The 14,473-nt window shown below is 36.4% G+C and overlaps 1 pseudogene; it reads left to right on the top strand.

Annotated features, from left to right (window-relative positions):
* The first annotated feature begins 236 nt into the window (after window positions 1-236).
* LOC136828477 (serine-aspartate repeat-containing protein C-like) lies at window positions 237-2,079 on the top strand (annotated as a pseudogene).
* Window positions 2,080-14,473: the final 12,394 nt, after the last annotated feature.

The following is a 14,473-nucleotide window of genomic DNA, read 5'->3' on the forward strand; positions in this document are numbered from 1 at the left end:
AAATTAGGATGTAAAGGTGCCTTTGATTGAACTTTAGGTAGAAATGGGTCGTTTTAAATCTGAAGTATGAAGACGTGTGAAATAATTCATTAAAATTATTTTGAATTATGACACTATAGCCACTAACATTCAGCCAATCTAGCAAAGATGTGTCGATTGTCTGAAAACTATTAGTTTTTTTTGCAGATATTGCCCACTCCATCTGTGTTCAATAAAATGAATGGACGTGGGAAAAATTTCTGAAGTTAGCTCTAGCGAAGAATACCCATGGCATAGGCCTAAAGCTAATTTCCAACGATGCTGACACAGGTAATTTGTGATTAATCTATGAGTATTAAGTCGTAAATATTTGCTGCTTTAATCCTATCTGGTGTATTATTTTTGAACTCATAACAAGCTCACTTTCTATCCTGTTACAACTGAATTCCTCATTGAAAAATACTTGTGATTTTTGTGTGCTATCCTGATTTTTTGTTTCTCTCCTGCAATGGCCTCCATAGCTGTTCTCAAAATTATTTCATTTATTTCTGCCACTACGTTTGAGAGCAGATATTATGAATATTTTTGCACATGAATATATTAGAAAATGGTACTTCTCGCATGTTATTAAAAATATTTCTTCCCTACCACTTCTAGGCTTTGGAACAATCTTCCTGCAGGTGTTTTTCCTGATACTTATAATCTTTCTTCCTTCAAGAGACAGGTCTATCATCACCTAAAGTCTTGAGTCCCTTTGTTTTTCTCTTTTTTCACAACCATGGGCTAGATGAAAGCCAGGAGCTTATCCCATCAGTTTACAGCTTAAAAAAAAAAATTAAATCACAACTTGATAATAAGGAAATTTGAATATATTTGATTTCAACTGATAACACGCCCCACAGACAGAGCAAGAAAACCAGATCTAAATAGGGTTAAAAAATTCTCTTGCTAACTTCTTTGTTTCAAATTGTTAGCATCTTTGAATTTTTCCACGCATTAAAAATATATATATATATTCTCATGCTAACTTCTTTATTTCCATTTTTTAGGATCGTTACAAGAAAGAGCCAGTGACTCTTTGCAAAGGCAGAGTAAGAACATGGATGAGGACTCTCACACCTCTTTGGAAGGAGAACCATCTACTTCTAAAGCCCACATAAACTTAGTTTCTAATGAAGAACATTTTACCACTTCTGATTTGGGCGAGAACTACTACGTTGATTCTAATGTTCAATTGCCTGAGGACACGTCTGATGACGAATCAAGCAGTTCTTCCTCAGAATCAAGCAGTTCTTCCTCAGAATCAAGCAGTTCTTCCTCAGAATCAAGCACTTCCTCCTCTGCTTTAGTGGATTCAGACGATTCTGTTAAAGACAAAGATTATGTTCCCGAGCCAGAATTATTGGGTACTACAGAAAAAGACCAGAGTAATGATAGTGATGAATATTCAGGAGATCAAAGTGGTACAGAAGGCATCTTCAATAGTCCAGCAGAAGAAACAAGGTTTTAAAAGAAAGAAAACCCACAAACATGGTACAGAAATGCACAGAAAAACTTAGAAATGAAGGAAAATCTTACAAGATGGCGTCCAAGAATCACCGGGAGAGACCTGCAAGAGCAATGAAGCCTCCTTGCACTGAAAAAATGTAGGCTTAAGTGCTTTTCAACCTTTTCAAATGAAGAGAGAGAAACCATATTTAGTGATTATTGGCAATTAGGATCTTTAGAAAGCAACGATTATTCATATTAAATTGCATGGAACAAATCGAGCCCTCTTACAGATATATTCGTGTTGGTGGAAAGCGACCTCAGGAACCTGAATAATGCTTTTTCTTCAATGTTGATGGTGAAAAAGAGAGTTTGCAAATTATTTTTCAAAAATACTTTAGATATCAACGACAGGCCTATTCGCACAGTACAAGAGAAAGGGCAAAAGTGGTAGGAGTCCTATGGAGCCTGAAAAAGAGGACAGCACACCAAGACTAAAGGTCTCGACCAATCTACTGTGGACAAAGTACGACAACACATCGATTCCATCCCAAGAATAGAAAGCCACTACATGAGAGCAAATACATCGAGAGAATTCATAGATGGCAATAAAACAGTTGCAGAACTTCATAGAGACTATGTGAACATTTGTAAAGAAGAAAAAGTTGAATATGTAAATTATGCCTACTACTATAACATATTCAAAATGAATACAATATTTCATTTTTCAGCCTAAAAAGACCAATGTGATACCTGCGAGGCGTTTCATAATGCAACCGATGCTGAGAAACAGAGTTTGAAAGAAAATTATGACCAACATCACTTAGAGAAGCAGCTCTCCAGAAACGAAAAAAATGTGGACAAAACAACTACTCCATCTACCCATGCTGTCGCAGTGTATGACCTACAAAGCAGTCTTCTCTCTTCCCAAAGGAGAAGTTTCTCACTTCTACTATACATCAAAGCTCAACGTTCTGAACTTCACTATCTATGATTTAAAGTCAATGAATGTTATTGCTATGTGTGGGACGAATCAAATGGTCACAGAGGCGTGAATGAATTGGGTAGCTGTGTACTAGATTTCATGAAAAAATGCTCAGAAAAGGGAATTACTGATATAAACATGCTATTCTGATAATTGTGGTGGCCAGCAGAAAAACAAATTCATGCTCTCATTGTACCTATACGCAGTCAACTTCTTGAATATTAAATCTGTTACTCACAAGTACTTGATTCGAGGGCACACCCAGAATGAGGGCGATTCTGCCCATTCGCTCATTGAACGAAATATGAAAAGGCTTCGAAAAAGTCAGCCAATTTTCCTGCCTGAAACTTTCATTACCGGAATCAGAACAGCAAAAAGAGGGGAGAACCATTCAAAGTAAAAAGAAAATGACCTTTGAAGATTTCCTTAACATATAACTGATTGCAACAGATTTGGGTTCTTTGAACATGAAGGCATCAAGATGAACCAGATTAAAGCTTTGAAATTATCAAGCGAGTCACCCTGCTCAGTTTTCTGCAAAAACTCTTATCAGAAGGATTTTCATGAAGTGATTGTACTTAAAAAGAAGAAGAGTGACGGTGTGACACTGATACCTTGTTACAATTCGAAGCCTGGAATATCCCAAGCCAAGAAAGATGGCTTAATGAAATTGTGCACTGAGAATCTGATCCTAAACAACAGTACAAGCCCTTCTATGAAAACCTTTAGAACATCTACTTATTTGTTTCTTTCATTAGATACTTCTGTTACAATGCATTTTGTCTGTTCAACTATTTTAGTCTAAGAAACGTTCACCAAAAGCATAAAATTGCCAAAGGTAATAATTAAACAGGTAGCTAAAAACTTTATGAGATGTTATTTCACATCGCTTATGTTTTTCTATGTTCATGGATGGGAATTATTATTTTCTTTCTTTCATAGATACATGAATAAACATTTATGTTTGCTCTTTTTCTATCTATAATGTTGCTATTTCAAGACTTAGTTCTAGTCTAATAAAGGTCTCGTTGAGGCTTAAAATGACCAAAGTTATTTCTTATGTTTTTTGTCTCTGCTTATAAATGAGAATTATTTTTTTATTCAAGAGATGCTGATTATTTTGCTATGTTTTACAGAATAAATCTGAAAGTTTATTCAGCGTTTTTCTTGTCCTTATCATTTGCTAACTACAATGAAGGAGCGTCATTTTATTCACTTTACTAAAAATCCTTCCTTTAAAACACAATAGTTTTGTAGATATAACGTATTATTTGTTGTTATTATCAACTTTGTCTTTAGTTTTGATTCATAACGTCACAAGTTCGTATCATGTTTATTAAAACTGCTACAATAATATTTAAATTTGAAAAAGTTAAGTCTAGACTGCCTTAGTTCTCTTCACTAACAAATTTTGCATCAAATAAGTCAATACAGAGTTTTTTCAATCGCTGGCGAATATTTGTAATCATGTGTCAAAAGGTAAATACCTCTCTAGTGAAAAATGAGGATTTTGAGATATGACATTATTCGAATTAATGAGCATATATATATATATATATATATATATATATATATATATATATATATATATATAAATATATATATATATATATATATATATATATATATATATATATATATATATATATATATATATATATATATATATATATATATATATATATATATATATATGTATATATATATGTATGTATATATGTATATATATATATATATATATATATATATATATATATATATATATATATATATATATATATATATATATATATATATATATATATATATATATATATATATATATATATATATATATATATATATATATATATATATATATATATATATATATATATATATATATATATATATATATATATATATATATATATATATATATGTATATATATATATATATATATATATATATATATATATATATATATATATATATATATATATATATATATATATATATATATATATATATATATATATATATATATATATGTGTGTGTGTGTGTGTGTGTGTGTGTGTGTGTGTGTGTGTGTGTGTGTGTGTGGTAGTATGTGTATGTGTGTGTGTGTGTCAAAAGCAAATTAATAATTTATAAAATTAAAATTAATTCTAATACACAGTTATAAAATTATAATGTTTGAATTTTGCTTTCAGTACAGACTTCTAATATGTTCCCTATCGAACAAAACCATTTACTTTTAAACGACTGACTTGCTAACTTTTAAAAATTAATGCACTTTGAAAACTTTATTTCGCGATATCATCTATTTGAGAATTTTTTTTTACCAAATGAGGGCAGCATTTTCCACCTTATTCCGAGGGGCAAAATTTGGGGCCATAATGGGATGCAATATTTTTACATGAAGGGGCGGACTGATATTTAGCTCAGTGATAAGCTGTTATCAATTAGATTATTCATGCCGCTGACAAATTGAATTTTGTAAATCACGTGGTAATTTTGCCGAATGAATCGTTGTTATTTAATTGAAGAAATCTAATTTTACCATTAATATCCTTCATCAGGATAATGTGTATTTATTATTACAGGTTACGGTAAACGGTAAGTGGATTCCATTCAGTGTTTGCCTTTGTCAATTATTTCCAAATATACATGACCCGTTGTTCATGATTTTTAAGGAGAAAATTTAATCCTGGGAAAAGAACTTTGTCCTCTGAGTTGGTATAACTGTTGGTTCACTTACGACACCATTGGGAAAGATATATTCCTCGCTAAATTCAAATTGAACGTCAGTGCTCTTATGAAATTTCCATTCTAAGCTATATTTCAGCATTTCGGTGACAAATGTAACCAGTTTCGTGGTACAATATATTTGGAGAATGAGACAATAGCAATGAATGTGGGGATGTATTTCATGATGGATTTTGCAATATTATTTGTCCCTTTCCGCAGAAATCAAGAGGATATATATCTGCTGCGGTATATATTGCATTTTTAGCTTGGGTGTTATAAGTTACCCGAGCTTTAATATTGTGCTTTCCCTCTTGGTGCTAGTTAGCGAATATCTTGCACCAGTAAAGATTGAAAAAATAGTGAGATTATCAACTGAACCTGGAATTTTTTTTCAACTAATAAATAATATTCCTCTTCATCTCTATTTCTTAATTTTGCTTCTTACAGCACATGACTTACTGATGAACTCGTTTGGCGTGTTATCATGAAAAATAAAAAAAAAACTCCCTGATTTCAGGAAGGCAAATGAAACCAAAAAATTATTAATCCTATGGTTTAATGTATTTTGGCGGCAGTGAAATCACATGTAAAATATGCGTTGATTTAGTATGTGTATAAGAAGTTAGATTTATATAAATAAATATATTTTTACTTTTATTTTTTGTGTTAAAACTTCAGTGCACGAACGGATTTTTTTTCTGTAAGGTCTATTTAACGACTGAAGAATGGTTCACCAAATTGTAGAAAAGGAAGTTGCTTATATCAAATAAAATTTAATCCTGAGAGTTAATGCAAAAATGACGTCAACTTGTTTTGCAATCAGTAGCAGGTACAAAAGTCACATTTTGATGCAACATAATTATTTTCCTATTATATAAGATTCTAGAATGGGAAATGTTAAACATCTGAAAACGCAGATTTAATGTTTCATTGTAGAACATTTAGCGTCTTCAAATACATATGAAATTGCAATTTACAAAGTGTGGAATTTATGAAATAAAGTTTGCATGTTAAACGCAAACAATTAGGATCGTTGTAACAATGGGTTATCTCGTGAAGAGAAAACAAAAGTATTAAATATAACTAAAGTAATTTCCAATGGATTAGAAATTGTTGTGAGAAAGCATAGATTGATCCTTCATTTCACTTTTTTTGGTGGTTAAAACATTTAGCCGTTTTATGGGTACTCTGTGTAAAATATACGTAAATTACATTAGGGATACCGTTGAAAGGCTCTTGAAAAAGAACATTCTTTTTGGCCCGTGATGCAGTATCTGTCAACCAAGCCACAACGCACTAGGACGAATCTTGGACGAGCCCAAGTGCAAGGAAAAAATCATAATTAATTTATTGTCTTCATTTAATTGATTATAACCACATACTACGTGATTTTTAAATTTCCTTTCTCCTCTTATTATCTATCTAGCTAATCAGAAGGATTTCACTCTTAAACTAGCAACTAGCTCCTATAGGGTGGTCTGGTAAAAACGTAGCAAAAAGAAAGCTCCTCTTTTTGTGATTATATCCTTTGAAAAACAAAGTTATGAGTAACAAGCATCATAAAAAGTATTAATTTTACTCTGTGTACACTTTATCCCTTGTAAGAAGTCTATTTAATGACAAAGTTAGAAACCTCCCAGTATTAGAGGAAGTTAGAATGCAGAAGTGAAGGGCATTGAGCCATGGTTATAATTTTCTTGAAGAGGGCTGATAAGTTGAAATTTAAAATTGCTAGTAATAATTTATGAGAAGAATTTTTTTTGAAAGTTTTCCCCACGCATTTTGCTTGGTCAGCTTCGACCAGCTCTGCATGGAGTGAAGTGGAACCATCCAAATTGATCGCTGTTCGCCATGGGTATAGTGACTGCATCTTTTAGCTTTAGTGGGGTTGTATGTGTCAGCGTGATGTACTGAATGTAATTTTGAGCTGCTATTGCAGGGGTTGCATCGTTTGTTTTCTCTTCCGTTGTGAACGAGAGTAGACTGAACCTTATCTGTAGGCATAGGAAGAGTTGATTTCTTGTCATCCCTCTGCACGATTCTGATATTTTTATACCTATTCCTGGGTGAGATTTGCTGCATCTTTTCTCGGTCTCTGGCCAAGAATGTTGTTTGGGTTTCTGCCTCAAAAGATCAGGAGCATATGAGTTTTCTCCACCTCGTAAGAGGAATCTGGCGACAATCCCATTGTTTTCTTCTCCACATAAGCAAGAAGTCAGCTCTTGCAGTTGGTAGGTTCTCCCATTGCCGATAAAGCTCTAGCTTGGTGACTTCATTAAGTTTTCTGAAGTCAATGCAGAGTCGGTCTCCTCCGCCTTCTTTAGGCCCTCTTCAATCAATCCCAAGTCCAATTGCAGATCAACCTGCTTTTTAATTCTTTCCACCTTCTGTGGATTTACCCTATAGTACCCCTGAGCTATAGGTCTTGTATTCTCTTCTAATTCTATTGTGTGCTGCAAGATGTCTGTACATCTCAGATGATACTTAGTTACTTCAGGATGTTTTAGCAACCGAATTTTTGTCTTTGCGTTTGTCGTCGTCAGTACCCCGGGGTGATGCACTATAACTGAGCTATCATCTCAGAATTAGTTGTAGGGTTAGGTGTTACAGTAATGTTGCTCACTATGGTGCTCAGGACTGGGTTTAAGTTGATTGTCTCCTCCTCCTTCTCCTCCTTCGTTTTGTATGGCTTGAGCAAGTTGACTTGCAGCCATTTTGCTCTTCTTTGTTAACAGTTGAACAAATAGTGTAATAGTCCCTTTTCCCATTATCTTTTGGGGCCCAGTAAACTAGGTTTCTAGGGGACATATGGCCCCCATCCTTGAGATCAAATCTTCATTGCCCACCAAAAAGCTTCTCATAGTGGCTTCTTTGTCGAACCATAGAGTGACTCTTTCTTGCACTGCCACCTCCATTGCTTGCGCCACTGCCCATGTGGCCCATTGAATAGGCAAACAACAGCTCAAAGGGGCTGTAGCCCATGGTTTCTTATGAGTTGTGACAGAGCATGAACAGCGTGTAGGGTAAATTGTCTTCCCATGTTCCCCCACTTTCATGTTGGAGCTTGGATAAAGTAGAGGTGAGTGATTGATGGTATGGAGCTGAGTGGACTTGTTTAATTTCGTAACTTGTCATATAATCACAGAATTCTTTTGACATGAAGTGAGGGCCATTGTCACTTTGGATTGTGGCTGGAAATCTGAACCAACAAAAGAAATGCAGTAGTGCTTTGATAGTGGCCTTAGAGGTCTCACCCCTGACTGGAATGGGCTCGGGATATCTAGTAAATCAATCAATAATCGTGTGACAGTGGGCATTTCCTGTCTTGGTTCTTATATGTCTCTGAGGCGTATAATAGTCTACGATGATGTCACTGAAGGGGACACCATCTGATGGAATGTTCTGTATTTTTGTCTTAGGTACTAGTTCATTGGAATTTCCCACTGTTTGACAGGTGGGGCAAGAGGATAGATATGCTTTGACTTGCTTCTTCAATCCCACCCAGTAAAACTTGTCTACTGATTCCATCATGGAGAGTTCTATAACTTTTCATTGTAGTTTGCTTGGCACCACTATTCGTCGATGCTCGCAGTGAGTGGGTTCTTGTATTTCCTTGTTTATTCTATATAACACATTGTCTTCTAAGAGGGAGTCAGCAGTGGAGAGGTCAGTGATATTGGTTTGATCATCTGGGCCTCCTCTATGATATGTTGTAGTTTAGGATATTCAGCCTGAGCAGCTATCAAATTATCACTATGTAGTTCAGGGATGGTGGCATCTGCTCCCATGATTAGGAGAGTTGTTGCCAGTGCAGGTGGTTCTGGAATAGACTCCTTGTTTGACGAATCCTGTAGCCATGGGATGTCACCTAAAGATACGTCTGGTGGGAGGGGTTCATTGGTTTGAGGGGCTAGTTGGTCAGTGAAGCCTCCCATTGGTATCATTGTCATGCATCACAGCAGTATCATGGAATCTCTCCATTGTAGGAAATCTTCTCCTAGAAGCAAGGAGTGCCCAGTAGTTAGTGTTTCAGTTACTCAGAATCTAAGCTCTCATGTGCAAGAAGGTTTGTCGTTCGTTACAGTCAAATGTCTCCTAGGGAGATCCATGGACTGACCATTGAACCAGCATATAGTGATTCATTTGTCCTCCAGGATAGGAGCGGCAGATGGTACATGGTCATGTGTGATGAAGCTTATCTTGGAGCCTGTATTAATGACATTCGACAGGACTTTTGGCTAAGACGAGCCATCAATGGGAACTACAACCCCGCCATCTAGGCTGAGCCATTCAGCAGTCCGTTGAGGTTCAATGGCTACGTGCACGACCCTTGGAGTGGTGTACTTGGGGCAATGTATAATATTTGATGGACATATGTCCTTTATTGTGGCAGTCTTTGCAAACTTCATTACTGAAGTCTCTCTTATGTGGTGCCCCAGAGTTTGAGGGGGTAGGTGTAGGTTAAACTTCTGCTGCAGTGGAAGCGCCCCAGTTATTTGTGAGTTTAGAGTAAGGTTTTTTGGCAGCCTTCCGGCTATTAACTGGCTTGAAGTAGCGTTGTTCCAGGCAGTGGCCAATCTTCTTGTGGTAGATGCAAGCCGGATTTTTAACTTGTAACCCATTTTTGGAATGGGTTTAAGTGGAGGTTGGCTAAGTGGGTACTACTTTTCAGCCATCATACTATGCTGGTAATGATGAGTTTCCCAATCATTGGCTAAATGGCAGAATTCAGTGACGGTGGTTGGGCGTTTCTCATATATGTAGATAGTGAGTGTGCTTGGAGCGTAGCAGAAGAAATCTTCCAGTTGCACTTGCCCCGAGAGCTCGTCAAGTATTGTAACGTTATGAGCTTCTAGCCAGCGTTTGTAGTGTCTCCCTTTATGGTAATTCCAATCTGTCCAGGACTGACCTGTTTCTGTGGGTAAGCTGTGCCAGCATTGTCTCACTGTTCTGGTGTGATTTTGTATGCTTTGTTTATAACACTCCGGACCATACATGATCGCCTTGTTCCGTGCCTGGCAAAGCATGAAACGCAACTAAACCTTTTCTTCTCATATGCTTATTTAATATTAAGGCTATTTCTGTTGCATTGTGGGTGAAATTCTCAAAAACTTTCTCTATGTGATCCAGCCATGCATGAGGTTCATTGTCTAACCATTTCTGGTTAAGGGTGCTCATGCTTAACAGGGTTGATTTTGGAGAGGTAGCAGAAGTAGGATTCTTGGCCCTATGTTGGGTAAGTACCACAGCATTCACATGGCAAGCTTGCTCAATTACTAGCTCATGGGCACACTGGTCTTCTTTTGCTTGCCTCTCCACTTCAGCGAAGGAGACTTTCTCCTGGGCTAGGTTTAGCTCGTGTTGGCATTGCATCTCCTCCTCCTAGTTTTTGGCTTCAGCAAGAGCGGCTTTCTCCCAAGCCAGGTTAAGGTCATGTTGGCATTGCTTCTCCTGCTTCTCTTCTCTCTCCTTCTTTGCTCTAACTACCTGTTCATCTATCCAGGCAGTCAGTTGTTCCCTCTGAGACCTCTTTTGTTCGAGCCCTTGGAAGGTATGGTACTCTTTGGCATAGGTAGACATGATGCCGTTTAAGAGGTACACCAATAAATAGTAAGCCATACAGTAGCTGCACAGGAATGGCTAGAATGGTGAGTGTCAGACAAATGGCATCAAAGTATGGTGGTTGGAGTGTAGAACAGGCTTTGTAATATGAAGTGAGAACTGAGATGGACCCACATGTTGCGAGTCTGCAGAGCCACCAGGGTAGAAAATAGGAAAGAAGGGCCAAGACGGGTCCTCAGTTTGTGAGACTAAAGGAATCACCAAGGTAGGGTATAGGAGAGAAGGACATATATAAAAAGCTCATAGGTCAGAAGTATTTTATGAATTACAATACACAGTAGATGTTTAATTAATAAGTGTGGCTAAAGGCATTGTGAAGAATCTTGAGAGGATGATTAGCTGTTGTCTGGCACGTTTCCTATTTAGAGAATTGTATACATATTAAATATGTCAGGTATTCTCAAGACATGAGAACATCCCAGCCTTGCCACAAGACTTCGTGAGTGCGTTTGCCGGAAATGTGCAGGTTCCAGAAAATGAGTTAGTATGTGGGTTTCTTTTGGGCAGAGTCCCAGGGTGTGAAGGGATTAATTATCACACAAATGATCATTCGAAGACCAACACTGAATATTATTAGAAGTCTACAGTGAAGACTTTATGGTTCGAGACCTGTCAATTAAGAGTGTGAACATTGCTGTTTGGAAGTAGATTGTTCTCTTCATTTAACATATATCTTACTTGTGTCAAGCATTTATTACATTGTGTGTACTTTACAAGTAACATGGGAGGAATTCTCATATCTTTATTTTTATTTTTATGCATTTGTTTAACAAGGGTTTTATTTGGTTTCTTGTATATGTTTCTCTGAGAAAGAGGTTAAAGATATACTCGTTTTGAATGTACTGGACTTTGATTTATTTTGACCAATTGTGGGCAAAGGGTCTAGGAACAATAATTAGTTAAATATGATGTACTGTAATATGATTGATCTTTTGGTGAACATTAGTATTCTATTTTATTTCATCTCTTGTTTCTTGCAATCCAGTTATGTTAGATTATTGTCAAATAAATTATTTTGGGTGAAGAGAGAGAAGAGAGAGAGAGAGAGAGAGAGAGAGAGAGAGAGAGAGAGAGAGAGAGAATGCATGTGACTATGTACGAATATATGTTACCAGTAGCTTTTTGATGCGGTCACTGTGAAGCTACCAATAGATGGGAATTCTCAACTTTGTAGAAAAGGTAAGCAATGAAATTTCTTCTTGACTGTGTAACAGATATATTTGGTAGCAGCGGGAACTATGCTTGGGTATTATAGTGTATATGTATGCTGCAAAGAGATTTATCTTACGAGGAAATTGACATTTGTTAAGAATTACGGTGTGCCTTCTTGGTTGGTATACATGTCTCTTTGATGACTGATGGAGTTTTTTATAGTCGAGACGACCACACACTGTTGTCAACCCAGTGGTGTTGTGAACTTGTGTCGTGAGCGTGGAGTGGGTGAGACTGAAAGGTCAAAAAGAGTCATCTTTCAGGTTGGCTACGTGTTTTGGTTGCCGTTGTAGTGAAAAGGGGTTATGTGAGTATTACTATGTTTTTTTTTTTTGTGTTAGTTACTTGTATTGGGGGCTAATTAAGGGAGACTTCTGTTGATTTGTGATTGGGTCAGTAAGATGGTGGGTGTAGCTTACATTAGTGAGCAGTGACTATTTCATTAGTGAGGGGTGACGATTTCATTAGTGAGCGGTGTTGATTTTGTGACATCATTGAGAGCCCTTTCTCGTTTTAGTCCGGGGCTGGGTTGATGCTGCTATCCTGTTCTCTCTGCGAGCCTGTTTTCTTTGTGTGGGTGGACTGAAGTATTTCGAGTTATTGGGGAAAATCTTTGGTTATTGTTCGCATTTGGCGTTTAGAATTTTGTGTTTCTTAATTTTTCACATCTGAGGTTAGGGTTACTTCATTGTTCGCATTTGGCGTTTAGAATTTGATTTAATGGTTCGCATTTGCATTAGTGTTGAAGGATTGATGAATTTTTAACTTGTTTTTTTATGTTTGTTTTTCTCCTTTCTCTTTCTACCCTTGGGGGAGTTATATGAAGTTGAGAGCAGGTTGAGTACTTGGATCTTGGAGGGTTATCCGTTCCGATACGATGGTAGAGGCTAATGAAGATAAGGATAAAGTAACAATTCTGCACAAATTTACATCCATAAACACAGGAGTACAACCTTTCCCTGAGCCGGTTACTGGTGTTCTTCACGTTCCCCTCAAAATTTTTATAGAGGGTGTGTCTATTTTTTTAGTTGCTAAGGAAATAATGGATGTGGTAGAAGCTTTCAATAAAGCAAAAGGCTTCCTTAGTTTAACTAAAGGGATATCAGACAGTGTTGCCGGAGTCATAATTTTTGAGGTTAGACCTTGGACGATCTTAAGGATTTTTTGAGACTGCCATATGGAACAGCTGGAGCCAGTGATGCAGTTTGAGATCTCAGATATCTTTTCAAAGTCAGTAAAGGCCATGATTCACTGGTCACATTCAATGCCAGATATTTTGATGCTCCAAGGGATTTTTCGAAGTTGAGAAATTCTGATTGGATAAATGGAGGCTCTATTATGATAGAGAAGCTTGAGAAACTATTGCAATATGCATGGATCCTGAATGACATTCCTGATGCTATCATAAATAGTGTTGACAAATTCATAAGCACATGTAGAAATGCCCTACAGTAGATAGCTGCTTTTTGGATGGGATGTGGAAATCTTCCGGAACTATTCTGAAGCATCATACATAGAGTAATTCTGATTCCATAATTATCAGGTTATGTACCAAGACAGAGTATTATAAGTCTTCTGCGAGTTCAGGATCTCAAGGGCGTTGTTATAACTATAATAGGCAGGGCCATACTAAGAAGTTTTGTAGGGTAAAATATTGTGGCACTTTCAAGTCTTCCTATCATGGTTGGTGTTTTTGCCCGCTTCTTAAACAATGTGAGTCCAGAATCATGCCTCAGAGCACTGGTCTGGCAGGTAGGAGAACTCCTCTAGGGGGTTTTTCAGGAGCATCTAGGGACCGACAAAATTTTTGGTGGACCGAGCAACAGAAAGGGAAGAGATAAAAGGAGTTGTTGCTTGTGATATAGGACTTCTGGGCGAGCCCTCAGAGTCGAAGCCAGTGGTAAAATGGTTTATGTACAGGCGCCTCAATTAATTTGATGAATTATGAGTTGTTCCAATTGATATTTTCCGATCGTTTTTTGAGGCCTGCTAAAGAGACAGTATGTGATGTGCAAGCAAATAGGCTTAGGGTTTTGGGCTATATAAATGTGTGTTTGTCTGTTTGGGGTAGAACTTTTATACTGGTTAATCCCCTCCACCCCCATGGCAACCTCAATTCTCTGTTTACTTAGATGTGATATCAAGGTAAGTCAGTTTATCCATTCCATTTATTGCTTACATTCTGGGTGCTTTGTGTTGGCTTTCAAGGCAGTTAATTAAAATAAACAAATCCCATTCTTCTAGCTATATAGAATGTAACAATATATATATATATATATATATATATATATATATATATATATATATATATATATATATATATATATATATATATATATATATATATATATATATATATATATATATATATAATATATGTGTGTGTGTTTGTGTGTTTATATGTGCGTGTGCGTGTGTGTATGTGTGTGTGCTTGTATGTGTGCAATCCCTAAGG

The sequence above is a fragment of the Macrobrachium rosenbergii genome, chromosome 43 (assembly GCF_040412425.1).
Source record: "Macrobrachium rosenbergii isolate ZJJX-2024 chromosome 43, ASM4041242v1, whole genome shotgun sequence".
In the NCBI taxonomy this organism is placed as follows: domain Eukaryota; kingdom Metazoa; phylum Arthropoda; class Malacostraca; order Decapoda; family Palaemonidae; genus Macrobrachium; species Macrobrachium rosenbergii.